This window comes from Motacilla alba, chromosome 10, assembly GCF_015832195.1.
Source record: "Motacilla alba alba isolate MOTALB_02 chromosome 10, Motacilla_alba_V1.0_pri, whole genome shotgun sequence".
Taxonomy (NCBI): Eukaryota; Metazoa; Chordata; class Aves; order Passeriformes; family Motacillidae; genus Motacilla; species Motacilla alba.
The window spans coordinates 11,987,421-12,010,690 of NC_052025.1; the positions used below are offsets into that span (position 1 = coordinate 11,987,421).

The 23,270-nt window shown below is 39.0% G+C and overlaps 1 long non-coding RNA gene across 1 annotated transcript; it reads left to right on the top strand.

Annotated features, from left to right (window-relative positions):
- Window positions 1-487: 487 nt before the first annotated feature.
- On the top strand, window positions 488-22,843 carry LOC119705310. Its single transcript, XR_005258187.1, has 4 exons — window positions 488-584; window positions 7,343-7,412; window positions 14,212-14,417; window positions 22,138-22,843. It is a non-coding gene; the product is annotated as an uncharacterized LOC119705310 (long non-coding RNA).
- The last annotated feature ends 427 nt before the right edge of the window (window positions 22,844-23,270 follow it).

A 23,270-nucleotide genomic window follows, 5' to 3' on the forward strand; every position in this document is an offset into this window, starting at 1 on the left:
GGTGATGCTGCCCATGACTTCATGGTCAAAACATCTAAAATGATGAAAGTTTGTGCCCAAATGGTTCTTTTATTAGATGTCAGGACCTGAAGTGTTCTGACTGGTGATCTTGGCAATCTAATATCTTGTTATATTTACAAAAACAGCCCCAGAAAGGGCAGCCAGGGCAGGAGGAGATGGGCTAATGCTGGCATTGAAGGCAGCTTGTTGTCTGTGGGGTCTGAGCTTCAAACAACTCTGGGCCTTTACAGTTTGCTATAACTGGGAGTGCTACTTTCCTGGAACCCTTGTCATCTGGCACTGATGATTTTTTTTTCCATATGTATTCTATAACACTTCTGCTTTTTATTAAAAAGGTGGAGGAGTATCATTGCCAAGGAGGAAATAATATTATTAAACTTGTGACTCTCTACTTTTTTTTTTTTTTTTAGATAAGTTTGTTTCATTATCTTGCTGCATGCTTTTTATTGTCCTTTTTTGGGAGCAGTGGAAATCAAAGGATTGCACTGCAATTATATAACATGAAAATGAAAATATGAACATGTGGAAAGAGGATGAGGATCTGGAAGAGCACGTGGAAGTGGGTGAGCACTGACCCATTGAAAGGGGGCCTTCACCCAATGGCAAATGTCTGGAGCAACTCCTAGCAGCAAGTACAGGAAAAGGGATGGTCGCTGACTTGGTTGGACTTGCCTAATTCAGAAGTACCTTGATAATGAATTTTTCTTTTCCCTTTGACAATTTCTATTTAAAAATACCTCCTGGAGCCCCTTTTTATTTACTGGTCAAATACTGATAAATCAAGGTCTTCTCATTTATCACAGAATCAGAGGATTGGCTAAGTTGGAAGGGATCCACAAGACTCACCCAGTCCAACCCCTGGCCCTCCACAGGACCACACCATGTGCCTGAGAGTATTGTCCATACACTTCTGGAGGTGAAAATTATATCATTATGGTTGTTTGTTGTCACAGCAGCCAGAAATTCCTGTGTTATTTGACCCTTTCAGTATATTTTATATACAGCCCAGAAGTTGTGCCAATTACTTTTCACCTCCAGGCTTTTAGTACTTGGTCATTTCATCTTTCTGGAGACTGAGTTCTGATTTGAGTTCCTATTTCTCATTTGCAGTGACAGGGAAAAATATTGGCCAGCCTCACTCAGAAGTGAAATTCATTATAAAAATGTCCAAGCTGTTTCTCTGTTATTTAATTTTTATATATTATATAAATGTCCATAGGCTCCTTAAAAAAAAAAAACCAAAAAAAAAACCCCCAAAAAACCAACAACAACAACAACAACAAAAAAAAAAAACAAACAAAAAACCAAAACAAGACAAAACCAGAACATTAAAAATTTCCTGAATGAATGAATGGCTGATACTATTTTAATAAAAGATAACTTTAACACAACACTGACAAATATATCATTGGTTTAGTCAAAATGTTAGTAGCATCACTGGTGATGATACAGACACAAGAAAATTACCAGAGAAAAATGTCTGAATTTCACATCTATAGACATAGCACTGCAAAGCTAATACTGCTCTTATTCCAAACACATTCCACCTGCTCAGGCAGCTGCAGATAGATTAGAAATGTTGATGAAATCTGTACAAGAAATTCTGTTGCAGTGAGATTAGCTGATTTCCGTTCTACCTGCAGAAACACAACCATTTTTGGTCTGCATTTGCATCATTATCTATCCAAAATAAATAAACACATGATGCCTGCATTATTTAGAATGTATTTTTTATTAAGCTACAGAAAATAATTGGCACTGGAATTTCTTTTCCCATACCATTCATGAGGTTAAGTCTTTTGAAAACTAAAACACAAAACAAACAAACCAAGAAAAACCCAGTCAAAACCTACAACAGTTTTACATAGAGATAGCAGCATTTCTAGTCAACTAAAGCATGCTGCCTCCACAATTCTATTGTAGGCCATGCTTCATTTCTTTTGACTTTCTCTTCAGTTAATCATTGGCTTTCCAAAATACAAATGCATTATGACAATAATCAGGTTTTAATTTAAATTTAAATGCATTCCTTAGTGTATCCAGTCAAGCTGTCTTCCTTCCTTCCTTCTGATGTGGCTTTTTGGGGGAAAGTGAGCGCAAATTCATAGAATTTTTTCCTGTCTTTGTCATTGTTCAGTCAGTCATTCTTTCAGGGACAGACTCTGAACCTTTTACAGTCATTGGCATGGTGAGGCTGTTGGCATTGACTGGTCTCATGGTGTAAGGGGGAGTGGAAAAGGGACGTAGAATAATGAATTTGTGATTCTGCACAGAAGAGTTGGGAGAACTGGGAAGGGAAGACATCTTGAAAAATACGAAGCTTGAGGTAATTCCTTGTCTTATGCTGTATGTTGCTATTTCAGGAAATAGCAGTGATCAGTTGTTTAAAAGAGTAAAAGGGAAGAAAATATTTATCCCAGTATTGCAGGCTTCTTGTGCTTGTTTATTTTGACTACTGAAATTCTGTGACACACTGCAGTACGGCCCTTCAATGGCTGAACAGCTGACAAAATAGAAAACCAGTCAAAGCAGCTTCTTTGATGGGTTAGTTCTCACCATACAGGCATGTTCTTTCATCTAAATCTCAAAGGTAGTACAACATGTTTCTTTCAAAAGGTTGGCTGATCTATAGTTGGTATGGCCCTTTTTCTGTTGTGTGTTATTTCCAGCAAAGGGGGTGGTTTGCTTAATGTCAGCTGCCAACACAACAAGTCAGGACAGCAACAAGCCTCTGTCTGTCAGAAATATCTGCATGAAGTGGGAAGTGTCTCACATGTGCTGCTTATATCCAGTGGCCTGATTTCAAATAAATAATGAAATTGCATTTCTTGCTTTGATTTTCAAGTGTGCTGTTACTTCATTCCATCACCTTGCTCAATTCAGTTCAATTTACATGTTTGTAAAATGTGTTCCATAATGTTTGCTTGATTTACTGTGATTAAATCCTCTGCTATTAGTTTAGGACCGCTTTCTTCTTGTTGCTTTATACATCATAGGAAATCAAATTTTCTTCTTTGGAGGAAGTATTACCTTCATACATAATGTAAACAGAGTAGCACAAAATTCTAAGATGAATCAGGGGAAGCTGGGCAGCTGGGAACACAGAAAATAACATGGACATTATTTTCAAAGAAAGCTGGAGGTGTTGGGTGTGGAACCAACACTTGGGAATTCATCAATATTGGGTTCTCTGCTCCTTTTTCTAAAGGGGCTAACCTAATCTTTTAACAATTTATTAAAGCATTTTAGGAAATCCTTGAAAGTGTCCAAAAATAATTATATAAACCACATGTGTCTTTTGTGTGAACTGTACAAAGTGAGCCATAAAAACCAATATCTGGCAGGAGTGAAGTTTCTTAAACATGTATTTTTTTATCAAATTAACAAATGAAAAACTGTGGTTTTTAAATTAAAACAACAGCCAGTTTGTCACGAATTTTAATATAGACTAACCCTCGACCTTTCCTTCTTGCATGTCCTCACATAATTTCTGTAATTGGTTTTAGTACTTACTTATATTTATTTAAATGCTTTATCTGGAATCAAATACTCCTTTTGATTTAGATATAAATTAAAAATACAGACATTCTTGATGTTAAGTCAGCCTATAACAAAGCTCAGTTGTTTGGCTCTTATGAGACAGCAGTGAAACAGTGCTACATATGGGTTGCTTGAAATCAGCTACTGGAAGGTGTGCTGTACTCAACATTTTCCTGGATTTTTAAAAACTGTTTTAGCATCCTGACACAGTGCCTCGTTGGTATAAACTGCTGCCAACAGTAGATACAAATTTAGTGTGTCCCCAGCCTGCTTTGTGAAATTATGGCACAACGTTTTGAAACCATGCCAGTTTAGGATCCAAGGAAAAGTGCTGCTAGCTCTGGCTTGCTACTGTAAATGTAGAACATTGAAATGATGATTAATGGGAAATTGGTGGAATTCAGGCCTGCCCAGGAAGACCTAAGAGGGAAAGGAGACAGAAATAGGTATCACAGTTCTGGCACTTGATTTGTTTTCTTGGAACCTGATCCTCCTCTGCCTGAAATCTGCTAGAAGTCAGAGAAGATCAATAGTATTTGGTTGTGGGACTTGGGCAGGAAGGGAGTGCTCTAGGTTGTGCTAACACAGGATAATTTGAATTTGGTGCTGTTTTTCTTCCCCTCTCTTTTTTCCTCTGCCAAATTCACTTTACTTTGGCACTGTTTGGTCTGCGACCTTTCCATCTTACTTGCTTCTGGGGTTTGTTAGTTATTTTCCTTTATTACCTTCATCATCTAACCCAAGTGCTTGCCACTGCTCACACATCCTTCTCCAAAGGTAGGAATCAGAATTCAAATCCAGGAGAAAGTGCTTGGACAGTGTTAACAGCTGAACCCCAGCTAGTGGGGAAAACTTGGACTGAAGTGTCGGTCAACACTCTTTTCCCAGATTTTTAGCACAGTTATGTGGCAGCTTGAAGACCCCTCATGTCACCAGGAGACAGGAGAGACAAGGAGGAAAAGAAGCCTCCTGAGAGATTCATTTTAGTGTCTGAAAAGCTGTGCTTACTCTTATTTTTTCCCTGTAATTATTTCATCCTCCTTCCAAATACCTCTGTTGCTGCCACTTGCCTTCCTCAGCTGTAAAACAGCAACAGCACATCTGCTACCTGATGCTGAGGTGATTCTTGGTATGAAATTCCTCTGAACACACAAAGTGAGACCATGGCTTGTCTGTTTTTGCTTGTCTATTATTATCCTAGAAAGATTTCACCATGGACATTAATTTTAATTGCTCAGTATATTTATTCATCAGAAATCCTCTCTTCCTTGTAGTTTGGAAATGTGGATGTATCTGAGTGGCATACAAGCAAAATCTGACTGGGGAAATGCTGGTATGGACTGAAGGTATATTGATTTGTCCCTTTAGTGCAATGTTTATGACAGGTGATGTCAAGGGAAGAGAAAAGTTATGTCACTTGTGCAGAAGAGCCTTCAAAAGAAAAAAAATCTTCACGAAAAATGCCAGAAACACCCACAATTTCATTCTGATCCCATTAGGGTAACTTAATCTTTCTGTATCTGGTACTTTTTGTTTTGTGGTTATGTTATAGCTGTGCAACAAAATTGAAAATAAATAAGTAGCGTGCTTGGGGTGAATTTCATATCATTAAATTGAAGCATATCATTTCCTTAAAAAAGTTAACATGGCAAGAGATTTAAAATGTGTGTTAATTTTAATAGATACAAATTACTGTAATCACATCAAGAGATAAATTACTATAATCATGTCCCCTTAAATCTTTCAGTGATTACAATGCCCTTGTATCAGTGTCATGTTTCTAACAAGATATTAATTTTTTGTCGTGCATGGTCTTTACAACCCTGTATGCTGGAGCCCATTGCTCTTGGGTGGGACAGCTATCACTTTCAGTGGCAAAAAACAAGATGGGCAAAGGCAAGAGAAGTTACAGGAGGTGGATGTGACAGGATAACTCTGAGTCCATCCTGTCCTCTCTGCTGGAGTGCCAGGCCATCCCTCCTCCTGTTTTGGAAACAGCTGCAGTGATTGCACAGGGATACTGGAATCCAAGGAGGCATCCAGTGCCAACATTGACTTCTCCCAATTTAAAGAGAAAGATGTGGGGAAGGGAATATCTCTCATCCTGGAGGGCCCTGAGGTCTGTGTGAATTCAAGGAGGTTTTTTTTTCCTGCACTGCTGTAGAAGCACCTTGGAGTTCACCAGCACACACACACACCACCCAGAGATCCTCTGCAGAGAAACCTGTGCCCCCGTTACTGTGGGCATTTATAATGACAAAAGAAAATAGCCATGACAGTGGAAAGCACTGGGCTTTTTTCTACAAATTTAAGAGTAAAATGCTATACTATTTATCTCCTGTTTTCATCAAAATCCATGTGGAATTTTTAGTCAAAACAAGGGAAATGTTCTGTAACATTTTCAGTATGGGAAAGGGAAAAGGAACTGTTTTGCACTTGGAGCTTCTGCAGCATAATCAGAGGGGTGTTCACAATTTATAGATGATTCCTGTGCCAGGGACTTTTCAGGGGAAAAAAAAAAAAGCTTGAAAAAAAGGAAGTGGCTTTCAAACTTCTGATTTGCTTTTCATCAACTCCTTGCTTGATAGCAGCTTTGACAACCCACAATTTAAATAACTGTACTTTTGAGAAATACATTGTCCAGTGAAATATTTTCCTTACTTCCTCTTAATGACTAGGACCGTTCATTGAGAATGAACGTGTAAATAATGTTATTACCAGGGAGCAGAGTTAATAGCCTCTAATGGCCTAGAACCTGTGAACAATCATGCCTGTGAGGAACTCCTTACACAAATAGTCCTGGTAAACTCAACAGGAGTCTTCATGTGGTAAAATTACTCATACAAGTGAGTGTTTGAGAGGAAAATGTCATTGTTCCTCTCCTACATTCCTGCTGTTCCTCCATGAAAGAAAGCCAGCACAGGAACATCAGAAGGCATTTTTGGTCTAATATGTCCCAAATAAGGATTTAATCTAGACTAAACAACTGGTTTGAGTATTTGCTGTAACTATTATTGAAAATGTTTTTAATTTTTCTATTCACTTTCTAGCTTTTGGTTCTTGATTTAAATCATCTGTAGTGTTCCTACTTAGTCTGTTCACTTGGTATTTAATGTTTAGAATGTCTGTTTAATACACTTTAATAACCTCTACAGTTCAGCTGCATTTTACTTAAAAAGCATTCATTACTCTAAAAAGGTTTTGGAATGAGTGATTCATCAAAGAAGCTAAAATAGCTCAATCTTGTGTCCTGCTAACAAGACACAAGATATTTGTTTAATTGTAAGTGGATATTCAAAGCATTTACAATTAGCTGTAGTGTAGTTATGAAAGAAAGAGTGTCTAGAAGGAGCTGTCATTTTTGTCTGACATGAGGTTACTTCAAAAGGCACAATTCCCCTGCAGGTACTGAAGTTATCCAATTACACTTCTTGTTTGTTTATTACAATTAGTGTGTTTTGGTAGAGGTTTTTCATGGAGAAATTAAAACTAGCTGATAAAACAGATATTTTTCTGAACCAGATGATAAAACTGATCACAATAGATCTGTGACTTCTGGGAGCAGGTGTGCAACATTTCCTATGGTGATTTTAGGGTTTGGTTTTTTTTTGGTTTGGTTTTGGTTGGTTTTATTTTTCTACCATATAATCCTTGATCCTAAAGGTAATATAATAACTATCTGCTTTCCATTTAGGCTGATTGTGAGTCAAGTCTGTATCTGCTGAGGAAGTTAAGTGATGCACCCTCTAATTAAGTCTCTAATTAACCCTTCCTCTTACAGAAATGGGCTGGTGGATTCCTGGTTGTTCCTGTGGTCACCAGTGCAACTGAGGGACCCATCTGAGTGACAGGTACTTACATCCATTTGGAATTTTTAATCACAGCTTAACACTTGTCAGCTTCAAAGTATACACTGTAGGGAAATTAGTGTCACATCATGTGATGCAGCAGTTGTAGGGCTGCAAAGAAAACAGATTGTTTGATTATGTTTTCTCTTCCATGGCTAAGGTTAACTGTCTGGACAGCTGCAAGTGGAGCCTTCAAGGCATGCTGCTTTATCTGATTGGTCTCAGTCTTGATCTGGCACATGAAAGGAAATGTGAGGAAGTTTCCAGCAGAGATCATTTTGCAAGTCCAAAGATAAGGGCAAGGTCAAGTTCACTTTTGTTTCCACAGTATCTGGTTACAAACATCAACCCAAGTGCCACACAGATAATTCCAGTTTAGTCTGGCAGTGGTTTGCACCTTCAGCAGATTTGCCTTGCTGGAGTATTTTTCATGTTCTGTTTACCAGCATCAAAAAGACCCACCACAGTAAAGCAAGAGCAGTTGCCTTTCTCAAAAGGTGACTTTTCCTTCTAGGGACCAAACACGTGGTGATTTTATCCAAGCTCTGATGTGAGGCTTGCACTGGTGTTGCCAGCCTCCCATGGGACTGCAGGGAAATGTTAATGTTTAGTTAAGGAGTGAGTTGTCATTATCTGTGTTACATTTTTTTAGCACATAAAGTTCCTCCTGTAGGAAATTACCATTTGTTCCATGCCTTCAGAACTGTGGGACTTACTGCAGGAATATATGAGGTGGGAAAATAGAGCTGCCTTTTTTTTTTTTTTTTAAAGTTTATTTTTTAAACAGTGTCCTTTATGGTTATTGTGACTAGTGTGTGAAACTTGAGAGCTGCGGCCTGAGGGTGGAAGGAGCTGTCTCTGTCCCATGAGACTCACCAAAAATATTTCCTCAGTTATGGATGAGCATTGCCTTACAAAACCCAGCCCTACACACTGCCCTCCCTGTGAAAACTGTTCCAGTCTCAGTGCTGGCTCCTCAATTTGTAAAAGTTTATCTTAATTCCACCAGGGTCTTGGTGAGATTTCCTAACTACTTTTTAATTTCCTAATTATGTATATTGTTATGCTGCAATGCTTTATGGCTTTATGTTATCAGTTTTTCTTATGGCAAAGTTGGTGGTTAGTGGCGCACTTCAGTAAAAACCACAATTCAAATTTTTCTCTTAGCTGTTGCTACAAGCAACAAATTCTGTGGTTAAAGGAAGGAGCACATTGAGTGAGCCCGTGCACTCTTCCATTCAATCACCTGAAATGCAGTTTTGTGTATGCTGTGCCTGAGGAACAGGTCTGCAGTGTAATGTGTAGTTCTCAACATCTTCCTCAGAGAAGCAGAAGAGCTGTGAGGGTTTTTCTGTCCTTTTTTTTTTTTTTTTTTTTTTTTTGAGGTCTGCATTTTTCTTCATTTCAAAAAGGAAAGTTGTCATCCCCCAAGTTAAAAATCCATACAGTCAAAAAGGTTGGCCTTCTTTCATGAAAATGTTTGCTCTCTCTACCATGAAAACAGAAGATTACAAATTGGCTGTAGAATATCTTGATAGCTCTCATGTAAATTATTCTACCACTCACATCAATAAGCACAGTCAGTGCACTGGGTAGAGAGATGCCTTTCTGAATCTTTTTGGGATCTGTTTTCAGAGAGACAATTACAGTGGTGCAAACTAGAATGTAATAGTGAAATTGAGGTGAAGTGAATGATGTGCTGCTACACAAAGCTTGAAAAGATAGAGCGCTGATCTGTTAAAAATGAGTTATGGTTTTATTTTGTTGTAAATTCTCCAAGATTCTAGTCTGTTTTGGATTTTGGAACGGGTGGGTGGTGGTAGTTCCTTTGTCTTTGGAAAAGCATCTTTTATAATTAAAGAGGCACCGTCCTGGGATGCTCTGGTCACTTGGATGGTTATTAGGGAGAGCTGTGTGCAAGCTGGCAGTAAATTAAACCCTCAGTCCAAATCCCCACTGTGCTCTGAGAGGAGACTCGTACCAAAAGGTGCATGTCATGTCCTCATGTCTCCTTTGCTGACATTATTAAGGGCTGGGATGATTTCCTGGGCAATAATGATGGGTCAGTGTCCAGCTATCCTGCAACAATCAGTCCAGAAGCGCCCTCCTTGGGAGCAGAGTGTGCCCAAAAGGTTCAGTGCTAGGTGTTAGGGCAATTCCTGCACCATTTTAATCACTTCCTTAATTTATAAATTCTGACTCTCTCAAGGCATTTCTCTGCTTTTCTGTTCTGTTTTCATAATTTTTTCCCAATACCATGAAACCATGTTTAACTTCATGTAGTGCTTTCTTCCAGGGAGAGCTGAATTCCATACAAATTTATCCTGATCAATCTGTGTCCAATCTGTTACTGGCTTGATCAGATAGAAATGGAGGATATTAGTGAAGCTGGCACATTGCTCCTAACCTTTTCTGATGGTATATTCAATACTTGAAAATACCAAAGATCTAAATTTAAAGGAAGATCTATAAAATCACTGTCCCTTTTCCAAGAGATACATAATATGCATCTCACATCTCTAAAAGTCCTAATTTGAAAGCAAGTAGTCTTTATTCCCATTTAATGTCTAGGGTAAGATATATTCCCCCAAAGTACACCCTAGCTTTCAACTTTTCCTCATTATTTTTTATGCTTTTTCAAATAAAAATAATGAGCATTTGCCTTTTAGTGAACCTGTCCTTCCTTTTCAAAGCAGTGATTTTTTATTATTGACTTTCAAAAAGCAAATCAATCCCACTAAACTGCCACAGTTTTTATCCTAATTACTTTTTTTGAGTTGCTGTGTTTCTTATTCTACATCTACATTAGTATAACTTTGGGGTTTTTTTCCTCTTTTAAACATAACATTAATACTCATTTATGTATTTTTATTTTCCAGCTTTATGAAGGCACTATTGACCCGCACCTTTGTAAATTTCTGCCCTGGAAGTTTTAAATGTTTGCAATAAACACACAATTTTTCTGCCATCATTAGCAGCCATTAGCCATAAATTATCTGCTTCATTTCAAGTTCAACTTCCATTTCTCCTAAGGTACCATCAAGAATCCTCCTCTCCTGGCCAGCCTTACGCTGGTGGAGTAGGGAGATCGATTTCAGAATTTTAAGAATTACACAAATGTAATTTTGTCTGCAGTCAGGAATACACCCTCCTTAAGTATTTTCTCCCTTTTTCTTGGCTAGTGGAAATCCTTTGGGTATTTCTGACAGTGTATGCCCCCCGGAATGTCTCTGCTAAAATATCCAGACATTCCAAGACGTTGGTGGCAAGATCCTGAATCATAGCTGTAGTAAATTTCTGGTGGGTGTTGCTGCCTTTCTGGATCTCTGTGGGAGATCATACCTCCAATCCCTGCAATCAGACTCTGCTGTCTTGACTGTGACTCTGCATGTGAAGAACCAATTCTCCAGTAAGACAATTTATTTCAGTGATGTGTTCATGTGACCTGACTAATTCTGAGGTGAGAGCACTGACATCAGGGAGAATCTGGCTAGATATGGGCTCTTATTTTGGTCCTTAGATAAATATGGCCAGTGTGCTGTAAGCATGGGATGCACTAGATGAAAAGCAACCCTGTTCTTGTTTCTCTGATAATCTGAATTTTTAGATTCTTCTCTCAATTGTTTGGTTTGAAAAGCAAAGGCAGCCAAAAGGAGATTGTTTTGGAGAGAAGTGATAGCCAATCTGGGATAGCAGTCAAGAAAACCTCAGTGGTGTCACAATTCAATTACAATGAGGTAAAAAAAGTTCTGACAAAATCTTCCATGTGAACCAAATTTATGTTTTAGAAATTCTGCATGTTCCGTAGTTGATTTGTAATTGATATTCAGCATCCACACACGTTTACACCAGGTGAAGAGCAGAGGCTGCCTAGGTGTCTTGGCAAAGCCCCTTGCACAGCATGTACAGCAGCTTTTCCTCCCTGTAAGCAGACTTTGCATCCCTTTCTTCTCAGGTCCACGTGGATTCCTCACATGCTGATATTTGTGCTACAGACTTTTATCTTTTTCCAAGGTTTGGGAAGAGAAGTGTTAGCACCTTCTCTCTGGAACAGGAGGGATGCTTGTCTGAGATGGCAAGGTGATCTCAAAGCTGCAGAGTAAGATTTAAAAGTCTTGGCCAAAGGGAGAGGCCAGAGAAATATCAAATCATCTTAGAAGATTTGACTTTAGTTACAGAGACCTGCTATCCTCAAACACAGTGGGAAACCACAATGATAACCTCTGTTAGGGTCAGTCTGTGGGGAGGTGCTGTAGCATAGGCTGCTTCAGAAATCCAAATGTTTTGTTCTCTGATTTTTAATTAATTTTTTATGCGTTCTACCCAAATTAATAATTTCTTTGATGATGTTGCTCCTGATTTACACACAAACGTGCCAGTCACTTTCTGTTCCTGTCTGTCTTAGAAGAAGCATGAGGAGTTCAGCTTTTCCTCATTCAATTTTTAGTAAAACACAATAATTATTTTTTAAACACAAAATAGACTTAGGCTAGGGATCTTGCATTTTGAAAGGAACCATTTAAAAAAACCAAAGACAGATGGTCTCTTGTACCCATAATTTCTTCTTATAAAATGCAATTTGAATTATTCTCAGTGGGTTCAGAATATCTTTTTTTCTAGGCATGTGCCAATTTTTTTTTCCCTCCAGCCTACAGAGGAATTTACACTAGATAATAAATACTTGATGCATAATTTGTTGCTCACTGTGAGATGCCTATTAAATATTTTGTTTACATTGTTTACATGTACGTATATTGCAAGCTAACAATGATACAAGCCATATTGAAAACTCATGTACATTATTCAGGTATTTTAGTGCAGAGAATCCAATAATTCTTTTACAGAATTGACAGAAAAAGTTTTAAGGACGCAAATTTCCTGGTAAATGAATCCTGCAATATTTCAATATATGCTACAGTTAAGGCCAGTGGGAAGGATAAAATGCAGGGGCCCTACACTGGTTTTAGAACAGCTGTCTGTGCTCTGAAGGCTGCTACACATCCATCTCTGTCCTCCTGCTTTTACAAATTCTACAGTCCCAACGCTGATGCTGTACTTGACTTTTCCATTTTAATAAGAGAAAAATATATTTTCAAATAGTGATTGTGTTCAAGGTTCTTCTTTTTAAAGGTTTTTTTATTTTCTCTTCTCTGAAAAGGCTTTCTGGCCTCTGATTTCTCCAAGTCCTGAAGCTTAAAGCCAAATGTTCCCATTAGGGTGGTTTAGGTGGATATGGACTTTCAGGAGGGACATTCTGATGTGTTTTATGCTCAGCAGTAAGGAAGAGACACAAAACTCATGTCTCTGAGCCAATGGTAGCCAACAGGCTCTTCCTCAGCAGCCTTGCATGAGTGGGCTTCTGTGTGGGGTAAGGATGAATCCTGGGGCTGGTCTTCTTGGTGACAACAGAAACCAAGGTCAGGAAAATTAATTCACTGGATTTCCTTCTGGACCTTTCTTACACCTCTAAAGAAAGCTGGAGGAAACCCACACATGAAAAATCTACCAAGGGGATATTTAAAAGAGACAACATCTGACTTGAAGTCCCTGAGCCAGAAATTGCTGGAACTTGGGAGAGGACACCTGGGGAAGTGCTGATTACTCTCCTATTGCAGTCTTCTGTGTTTATATTTTATCACACAAGATAATTTGGTTTCAACCAGTACAGCTGTCTGTATGTCTTGCAACTCAGGTTTACATGGATTTTTGGTGCATAGTGGATATTCACATGTCCATTTTAACTACTATTTGGTGCAGTTCTTCCTCAATCCTCATTAGAGCCAAAGGGGAGGAAAACATTCACACAGAAGGTGTTTCAGAGAAACCTTGGGTTCTCTTAGTCCAGCTAATCCTCCCTGCAATGGCAGCAGAGGGAGATAAAACAGCTGAGCTGGCTGATAGAAACTGCATGGTGTTGTGTGGTTTCCACACCCCCACTGAATGTTCCCCCTTAACACAGGACATGCACAATGTGTGACAAAGTCCTGTGTAATGAAAATTAATTTTGTGCTGCTTCAAAATACCCCATCAGCTTCAACAGCTAGTAACAATCATAATGCAATTACTCTGTTTCATGGCTCTGAGGAGAACAAGACACAAAGGGGCTTTTTTGGGGGATTGCATGGCTTTTTTATCACTGTTAAGCTGCAGTGTAAAATTGGCTGTCTGAGGGGCATCTCCTGACCCTCCCTGGTGCTCAGCAGGGTGGATGGACAGCTCTTTGTCCCTGGGAGCAGCTGCCACCCTGGTGGCTTCTCCTTTGCTGCCTGCACAGAGCCCAGCAGAGGAACAACAGGCAAAGATTGACCCGAGCAGGGTGGGGTGGGCTGGGGGAGTGAGGTCCCACAGTTTGGCAGCTCTGCTGTAAATGTTTGTGACAGAAATTGCCCCTTGAGCTGTGCTGGAGCTGCCACAGATCCTGGTCCCACGGGCCTCCAGCCCCGCCTGTTTACTCACTTTAGGAGAGAGAAGCAGTGGAATAACAAAAGAAAATTTCTGACACTTTTCACTGGTTTTTCCCTCCCTCTCTCTTTGTCTGGGATTCTGCTGAACATAACTTAAGCCCTAGTGCCCTCTTCTGATCTTGAAATAGGTGTCAGCACTCAGCACACCTGTCCCTGCAGCTCCCCCTCGGCAGCCAATTGTTTGAAGTTAGGCAAGCGTTTGGGGACACATATTTTAATTTGTAATCAGCTTTAAAGCCTTAAAGCTTTCAACATTTACTCTGATCAGAAACAGCAGCTTAGGCATAAATTAGCCTTTTCTATTAAAAAAAAACCATTTTTTTTTCTTTGTCTCCCAGCAGGGGCAGTAGGCTTGATGTGAAGTCCACAGAAGTGAAGGAATAAACCCTTATCAGCTCTGGCCCAGCCCCTCACACAGCACACAGAGTCATTTAGGCTGAAAGAGGTAAACTGTTACAAGATCTTCAAGGAACAAAGACTGATTAAGGATAATCTTGTAGAAAATGTTACCTTTTTATGGATGCATTTAACATGGGAAATACTGGTAAGTGGTAATTGTACAATTCCTTGGCTTTTCAGTGCTAGTAACCCAAATTTAGTTTGTGTCCTTCTATCCAAACATGTGTAATGTATATTAGGTATATCTCTGACACTCAGCTGCAGACTGTATGAATTAGTTCATTCATCATTTCCAGGCTGCACCTCTGGGGTGGAAGGCAGCAGCTGGCAGGGAGCGCACAGCAGTTCTGCACAGCAGCCTCAAAGCCAAGCCAGAAACCCTGCATCCAGGTTCCACACACAGGGAACTAGAAACCTCTTCTTTGCAAAAACACACTCTTGCTTTCTAAAATCATATGTTTTACTGATAGCCATTGAAAAAAAAAAATACAATATTTGCCCATAAGGCAAATGATATATCCAAAGTATGCTAAATGTTGCTAAATCTTCCGACACTAAATTTACTGCAAAATAAGGTTATGAATTAATTTTCACAGTCCTGGCTTTTCTAGACTGTGGCTGTTTGCTTATGTTTTAAGCAGATAATATTCTGCAAACTGAGAGTTGTGCAACTGCAAATAAACATTCTCTACTGACCAAACTACTTGTTGATAATTTTAGATGGGAATTTTTGAGAGACTGATGGGCAGATTAACACTAAAGGCCTCTCTAGCAAGTGGTTTAACAACATATTAAGCAACAAAAGGGATATTTATAGCTCTTTGCTGGAATATGAGTTTTCCAGCTCTCTATTGCCATCTTGAGTCCCTGACTGCCTTCGACAGAAAAAACAAATTGGGGCGTTAGCACCGACAGAGACAAAGGGAAAATACATTTCCAGTCCTGATGGCCAGAGCCCTCTCCAGTTATCAGGTGAAAGTCATCAGTATCAGAGAAACCACATTATTTACTTTAATTGAGAGTATACACACTGTGGCACACTACAGGGAGAGCTGAAGGGAAATGCCAGGGCAGTGTGATGTCAGTGCGAATTTGTTCTAAGGGCTTGCAGAATGATGTTCTTGGAAAGCAGCTGAGCTCAGGGCCCAGGGGGAATTCTTGGACATGTGCATCCTGCAGGCACCTCTGGCTGTCAGAGGAGCTAGTAAGAGTTTAGAGTATATTTGCAGGTGGATTGTAAAATTCTGAAAGGACTATTCTTCCTCCTAGGCAGAGGTTTTGATACCGTTCTCTTTGTCCTATAGCTGTCCTTCACAAATGGCTCACCTTCCTGTGAGAATCACTAAGATGGAACTGCAGTACCTGATCCATCATATGATATTTTAGTAGGTAGTTAGTACACACTAAAGAAAACCTATGGGTTTCCAAGGTCTTTGGGAAAGCTGCCATGAAAAGAAGCCTGAGGCCTTTCCTATGTGGGCATTTCTTTAACACCTCTGGCTTTCTACCTCATAATGTTCAGACTCTTTTTTTTTTATTGGTTTTTAAGTCTTTCTTTTTATTGTTATTATTCCCTATTCTCTCCCACTGCCTTATTTCACACTTGGTAGCAGTGTTTTCAGCCAGTATTCAGAGCTCAGTGTTTTATGAGTGTCCCAGGCAGAAGGAATACATTGTGAGATCATTGTCACTAATTGAATGCTTGGTGGGGGATCTCTTCCCCTCCACTGAGTGCTTGACATCGACTGAAAATAAGTTGCTAATACTTGATTATAATAAATCCACTGCCCATAGCCTGTTTTAGAGTCTTAAGTGAATTTGGGCATAATATCAGCAATCAGTACTTTCCTCTTCCCCAAACAAAGGATACTGTTTTAAAGGAGCCATTAAAACTCCTCTTTAATAAATCTCAGAGTAGCAGCTGACACTAACACAGTTTGAGCTGGGCTAGCATAGGGGTAGATTAAACCCTGATGAAAACAGCCCAAGTTGGGTTTTCCACTCTGCTTTCTGCTGCTCTGTACTGCAGCAAATGTTGGTCCTCCCTCTTGGTTTGTTGTCCTGGGCATTTTCACAGTGCCAGGCTGGTACAAAGGACTCCTAAACCCCCTGGCCTGGGGCTGGAGTGAGATGCAGGTGCCATTCCTCAATGCTCAAATGCAAGTAAGACTCTGAAGGTGTGACCTCTGGGCTGTGACTCTATAGAGTAATTGGCACAAAGGAAAATTGAATGTTTTGTGAATAATTTGGGCTGGCTGCATCTGAACAGATGGGTGTCTCCCCAGGCCTCTGGGAACTCCGGGTGGTTTTGTACTCATCTCAGAATTGCTTTTCCCTCCTAGGGTCTGGGTGGTTCCTCAGGTTCTGGTCATGTATCAAACTTAGCATTTCTTCAAAAGAATGGCCTCATTTATTGGATTGTGCCTTCTGTGCTCTGCTGGCAATGGCCTCCCAAAGAGGCACTCTGGCACTCCTATCCTGGGCTCCCAGAATTCATAGAGCTGATTATTTTTAATAACATTCTTGGAATAATCTCTGGATGGTGTATATTTGCATTTATATTGATGTCATCACACTGCTGCAGTTCTGTCTTCAATACTCCTTTTTATATATTTCCTGCAAGTGCCACATTAAATGATCATGGGATTCTTGGAAAAGCAACAGGAAATTATATAATGGTGCCCACAAGTCTGTGTATTGACTTTTCCACAGACTTGCTGGTCTCTGAGCCCAAAAATTGTTGGTAAAACAAAGATATTTGATCTTATTTTCTGTTCTTGACTCTTCTTACTGTCTGGGAAGTCCTGGTCTTTTGCTGTTCTATTCTGAAAAAACAAAAAAAAGATAAAAAGAGCTAATTATAGGGATTATTGTGGGTTTGATTATAAGGATACTTGTTTAAATTAGTTGCTTTACATTCTTAAGTAACTATCAGCAGGAATTCAGATGGACACACTTTGTCATCTGCAAGTAAGCTACAACTGGCTCTGAGATGAGCAGAAATGTCTGTAATGGAATCATAGCTCTGGCATAAAACTTGTAGGACATTGGAAGACATAACAGCCTTTTATTCTACTTCAGTACATTCAAACCATAAGGCACATCCTATAAAAATGGAGCAAAGCTACAGGGAAAACTCTTGTCTGTGGCATTGTTCCTCAGTAACCTCACAGGGGTTATAAGCTGTGGAGGACAAGGCAAAGGTTTCTATGGAATTTCGTAAAAAAACACCTGATGCCAATGTCACAGAAACAAAAATAGCTGTAAGGCCTGGGCTTTTGGCCACGTCTAAAGGGTTCTCAAAGTGCTTCGTGGAATATTTTGAATATTTATAGCTGAGAATTCAAAATCTTCCTCTTTGTTGGCCTGAAAATGGCTTTGCTTTTGAAGATACAGTGACTCTTCCTGGTTTGTGGTGATTTTACCAAATAACTTTCCCCTCTTATGGGTTTAGTTTTTATCTGAGGGATAATATATCCCCTAGATGCTGGAAATAACCAATATATTACATTGCTTAGAGCCTTCCAGTCTCATTTGAATAATTCCTTCAGTAAATTCCCTTCTCATCCAGGATGATTCCTTGATCAATTCCCCAGGCCAAGTTGGGTTTCCAGCACATTCCTTTGAAAGTCTCATCCCTGGGTGAGTCCCCATCCACCTGTGGCACTGTGGGGTGGTGGCACTGCCCCAGAGCTGGCTGTCCCTTGTGCCCTGCTGCTGGCAGTGCCTGCCAGGAGCCCTCAGTGCTACAACGAGGTGATAAACTGATAGCCACAAACCCAAAGGAAGGCAAAGAGCAGCCAGCCTGCTCTGAAACCTGCAATGGAGCCTTTCTCTGGGTTGAAATAACTCTGGTACCAGGAACAGTCTAATCTTACCAGGGTGAGGTCAAAAAGTGCTGTTTTACCCTGCAGCAGCACACTTGACTCCAGCAGCAGATGAAATTAATCTCTCCTGATCTCTCCATTGGGACTGCTGGATGGTTTCCAAGGCTGGGGCAGGCCTGTGGAGCATCAGCTCGAGCACTTCAGGGCTCCTGGGGTCTGAAAAAAGACACATCCTATAAAAGCTGCTTCAGTTCTCCACTCAGGGCTGGCAGCTCTGCAGAGAGAGCACAGGATGCAGGGCAGACACTGGAGATTTGCTCCACTCCTCACAGGACTCAAACCAAGTGCAGCTGCCCTGGTTAGAGCTCATCAGTCCCACATTTACCCTCTAGAACAGACACTGACAATTGTCCTAAAGCATTTAGCTCTTACATGATAATTTAAACAAACAAAACCCAAAGACTTTTGGGGTGTGACTGCTGGGAGTATTTTAACTCTGCAGGCACGAGATTCTCACACCTACTGTAATTCCTGAGATTCCTACTTCACAGTTAATTGAAATTGGATATCAATTTGTATTTTCTGAATGAGAACAGCCTCTCTGGCTGTTCATTCTGTTCATTTCATTCATTCATTTTGTTCAGATACACACCTTTCAACCCGAACTTGGAATAAGACTGACAAAGGCTCAATGTAGTAATATACTGAACAGAAAGTTTACTGAAAAATTGTTTATTTTTCCCCCCTCCAGCAAAGAACCTCTGTTTTACTGTGCTACACAAGCTATTTGCTTCCTACTGCTTGGGAGTTTAGCCTGTTTGGAGAGACTGTAAGTGAAAACAAAAAGTATTGGAAACTTCTAGTGTATTTCCTGAAAAAGTAATCCTCTTTAGTTGTTTACCTAAATCTTTTCCCAAAGTAGATTTTTGTAGCCACATTACACTGCTATCAAAAAGATTTGATTCAGCTGAGGAGGCAAATGAGAGAAATGTGTTTTGTCATGATTGAGAATCAAGAAATTGAGAATGAAGAAAAATTAAGTTTCTTTCCATTGTAAATATTTACACATTGGGTAAAAATTTACTTTGAGGTATTTACAGTGGGAACACACACTGTTTTTTAAATGGCAATAATGTTCTGAATGTTGTTGCTAAAGCTTAGTGACTCTTTCTTCTTTGTTTTCTGACTGATTGTATGATGAAATATCAGGTAATTCACTTTCAGAGCACGAACCATCATCCTGTTTTATTGGTTTAATCAGTGTGAATGGAATGATTGAATTCGCTGTCCAATTACATTCCTGAGTATGTTCATTTTAATAGGCTCAGTATTTCCCTAATTTATCTGCTAATCATTAGAAATGCATTTGGCCTCAGCTCAGAGACTGCTGAGTCTTGGGTTTCAAGCTGGGATTAGCACAGTTCTAGGAAATGCAGAGCAAGTCTGAGGAATGGAATTAGAGTATTTTGCACACACTCAGGTGAGAGCAAGTGGGGCTGATGGTTTGTGTGCTGAGGGCTGTGTGTGCTCCTCTCCACAGGCACCCACAAAGGTCAGGATTTTCCCTGCTTGATACAACTTCCTTAGCAGGGGTTAATTACCAGGAAAAGTGCACACAGTGACAGAAAATCAGTTTATCATGTAGTTAAACTGGCCTTGCACTTGTATGTTTTTGAGTTGGGTGAGTACTTGTAAGTACTTTGATTATAGTGGCTGTACTGCAAATGAATCTCTGTGTCTTCTTGGAATAAAAAATGGTTTTCTGAAAATTTACTACCTGGTAGGAGTCAGGAAAGGGTGAGATTTACTCGCAGCATTATCACAGACTTGTTCAGCACCAATCTGAAAATTGAATTTATAAATCAGGGATTAATTTTGCTAGGATATTTTCCCCACAGCAAATTAAATACCTTGAAAATATTGTCTCATCCCTCTTAACTAACAGAAAATACTCTTTATTATTTATTTATGGAATTATGAATAGTATTGATTTCTACAGTTATCTATATAACTAGATGCTTATTAGAAATAAGCCAAGCCTGAGCAGTGAAATTAAAGAGATTTTTTTTTTAGATGTCTAAAATTTGTTCAAGTTGTTATTTTGGACCTGCCATAAAAAAAGTACCAAGAAGGTTTCTAATAAGTCTCAGGGCATACTGCTACATAAGAACTTCTCTCAAAAGTAACCTTTTGTAATATCTGATTAGGTGATTCCATAAAGCCTTGAGTCTTTATTTCCCTACAAAATGCAGTGTTTGGACATGATATAATGTTCTGTTTCCTGTTTCGAGAGCTCTCTGGAAATAGGCTGATTCCCAAAAAAAAAAAGAAAACTGACAACAAGAGTTATTAATGTCCCCAAAAGCAAACTCCTACTCTGCAAGATAAATAGAAATAGTTCAGTCTTCTGCAATAGTGTCAGTAGAGTTAGATAAGTTATACAAGAGTCAGATAAGATCTGGGGTCAAGAAGAAAAGATGGATAACTAAAAGTCACCCTACAGTCAATATAATATTTTGTTACAGCTACAATAATTAGCAAAGTCCATATAGACACAACACAGTTTTGATACATCTGTGGGAGAAATGATATAATTTTAACAGAGCTCCTTTAAGTGAAATATCTGTTTTAATCCCCTCTTGGGGAAACACATTTTCATGTTCCAGGATGAAACACTTGTTGCTTTTAGCTTTTTATATTTCTAGTTCTGCAGTGAGAGTTGATTGACAAACAGCAAATGCCATATGCCTCCTCCTCACCCTGCAACCAGAAGGTTGGGGTTAAAAGTGAGGGGAAAAAATGGGAAAAGAATAAATGAGAGCACAAGAAATTTGGCAGCATCAGAGATCTATACATACAATTTCTGAATGACACATTGAAGGCAAGTCAGCTTAATTATAAATTATATGTGGTAAATTTCAGGATAAAAGCATTTTAGAAACTAAATCCCATATTGGTATGTTGCATTATCCTGAAGTGACCCTGGGCAGCCAAATGTTCTTGCAGTCTGTCTTTGGCTCCTTTTTTGCATTATACAGGTTCCTAAGCCAAATTTGCAAAGTTAAACATCTGAGCTGTAAATAAAGATCCCTAAAGCCTACTGTGCTTTCCTTGTTCTAAGAGCCCCTTCACAGTATGGCCTCAATTCAACTAAGTACTTAATATGTACTTAAATCCCACTTAAATCAATGGGATTTAAACATTTGCTTAAATGCTTTGCTAAATCATGGCCTATTAAACTGTCTGTGTTGGAGATCAAACTGTAATTTATATTGCTGTGATTTCTTCTTCTGGTGTTAAACATGAGACCCCAAACTACATTTCACTGTAGTCTTGCTTGAGTGAAGCTGAACTGTTTAATGAGAATGTGTGCAAGACCTGTATTCCTCACGTGCAAGAAACAGGTTTTATTTATTTTGGGCATCAGCTGTTGTAAACTTCTGTTCCTGATAAAGTGAAGTCAAATAAGCTCCATTAAGAGGCTGAATGTTTCTCACACACCATCATTTTGAAGATGAATAGCATGAAATTTTTCTTTTTCAGTAATGAGTGCAACTCCTGATTAAACCTGGGAGCATGCAGTTATTTGTACAGAATGTAGATACGTGGAAATATTTGTAGAGGAAGGGGGAAGATTTTTATTCTTTTGCTGATTTGTTGGCAATCTCTTCCTTATGGTTTTTTGGGTTTTTGGGGGGTTTTTTGTTGTTTTTTAGGGGTTTTTTTGGTTGTTTTTTTTTTTGCAAATTACCCTTGGGTTGACAAGAAAAACAGCCTTTTGTAGCTGAGGAGGCAGCAGGAAAAGGAGTTGCCAAAAGAGCCGTCAAGACTCTCCAAGTAATTGGATGTGTGGAGAAAATACGTCAAAATTATTGCAACTGCATATAGTATAAGTTCTTTAGAAGGAAGTCAGATGCTCCACTACGCCTGGGATGCCCATAGAGATTACTCTGGCCTTATCACTGTTTTTTTGGAAAAGAGTGAAGATGAATGGTGGGAAAGTGAGGACACTTCTTGACTTCTCTTCTCTGCTTGTAGTGGAATTCAGCCAAAAATCCAGCTCGTATGCCAAGAAAGCCCAAATGAAGAGATGAGTGGAAAATACCAGATGCTTAAATTTGTCTTGGATTTTCTCAAAACTGCTAAGACTGGTTTTCTCCTTAATTAGCCAAATAAGGGATGGAGTGCATTTCTTTTTCATGTACAGATATTTCTTGGATGCTGTGAGTTAACCACCTCTAGGGCACTGCTGTCCCTGTCAGAGGAGGAGACAGATGTGGCTTTCTTTGACAGCGTGAAGAGGAGATGAGTGCTGTGGAGGACATCCCATCCTCTTCACCCATGACACTGCTGCCCTGCCAGGATTCCCCCAAGACTGAGATTCCTGAGACTGCTGCTGTCTGGAAGTCAGCTTACATTTCTGTCCTGAGAAGGAAATACTCTCAATGCATAATTTTTTTTTCAAACTAGGCAAGATTTATTTTCAGTCCAAGAGTTGTCTTTTGTTCAGTGCTTAGTTTGTTGTGTCACTTGTAATGACTACAGTAATATCTGGAAAAAGAGATAACTAGAAAAGCCTGCAGCACTTGATTATTCTGCTCAGAATATCTGATATAGCCCTTTCAGACAGCAGATGTAAGTAGTATGAATGCATACAATTTCATAGTAATCTTAATAATCCAGTTACTCCCATAATTTTATATTATATACAAATATATTATTATTAATGTCACACTTAGAAAAATGAAATATATGCAGGGTAGTTTATGTTTTAAAACAGATGGTTACAAAGGCCAAGTTTATATTCATAATATATTTTACTAATAATTTACTACTAATATTTTAATAATAATTTACTACTAATAGTTAAAATCCATGTGTCATCATTTGGAAAAGAAATCCTACTTCAGAATGCAAAATATTCCAGAAATTTAGGGTTCATTGCTGATTTGAAATTGCTTGTTATGTATTTTATACATACATATATATATATGTATGTATATATGTATATATAATAAAATTGCTTCTTAGCAGGTTTTTTTTTAATAGTAAACCACTACAGAACTTCAGTGAAAGGGAGAAAACAGTAATTTTTTGAGCAGGGGAAGTAAATATTTTCTTATCCATCATCTGCTGTTACAATTTCTTCATATCTGTGTTTATTGAGAAAT